This window comes from Mirounga leonina, unplaced genomic scaffold, assembly GCF_011800145.1.
Source record: "Mirounga leonina isolate KUSES-001 unplaced genomic scaffold, KU_Mleo_1.0 Mir_93, whole genome shotgun sequence".
Taxonomy (NCBI): Eukaryota; Metazoa; Chordata; class Mammalia; order Carnivora; family Phocidae; genus Mirounga; species Mirounga leonina.
Window position 1 is genome coordinate 2,320,351 of NW_023270854.1, and position 656 is coordinate 2,321,006.

General features: G+C 68.3%; 1 protein-coding gene across 1 annotated transcript in view; it reads left to right on the top strand.

Annotated features, from left to right (window-relative positions):
• Window positions 1–403: 403 nt before the first annotated feature.
• MBP (myelin basic protein) overlaps window positions 404–656 on the top strand; it is a 110,623-nt gene continuing 110,370 nt past the window's right edge. The window contains exon 1 of the mRNA XM_034995830.1: window positions 404–424. The gene's annotated coding sequence lies outside the window, so the exon portion shown is untranslated. The remainder of the gene's footprint in view (window positions 425–656) is intronic.

Sequence of the window (656 nt, forward strand, 5' to 3'; positions counted from 1 at the left end):
ATCTTGGCTCTCCCCCCTCCTCCTACTTTCCCACTGCCAGCAGGAGGCCAAGAACACAGGGAAAAGTCCATGGGACCACCACACCTGTGCGCCCAGGTGACTAATGTCTAGACAGCAGGCTTCCTTCGGATCAAGAGGGTGACACTGCAGGCTAGTCAACAGAGAGAGACTTGGGTGCGGCAGAACCCAGGGCTTGCCCCCTCCCCCTTGGCATTTTCTGGTCTGTTTTATGTGTGCCCTTTGCCTGCCCCTCGGGGGAACTCGCCCTCTCCAGCGGAGCACCTTTCGCGGCGCCAGGATCCATGCAAAGCTCCTCACCCGGGGCTCGCAGAGGCCAGGCTTGGGACACGCGGGAGCACCAGCCCCGCACTGCAGCGGGGTCGGGTGGATTCGGGCCAGCAGCCGTTTGGGACCTGGTCCCCAGGTGTGAAATGAGGCGTGGAGGAGATGTTAGCTCAGGTCCCTCGTGGCCATGGCCGGTGAGGGTAGCTGCGAGGCCAGAGCCAGCCAAGGTTCAGAGGGCAGGGGTTCTGCGGCGGCCAGAGCCGGCTCGCCAGGCCGGCGCCCGCTCTGCGCCCGGGCCCCCGCGCGGCCGGGCGGTCCCCGAGGCGGTCGGGGGCGGGCGGCGCGGGGCGGGGCGGCGGGCGGGCGGGCTC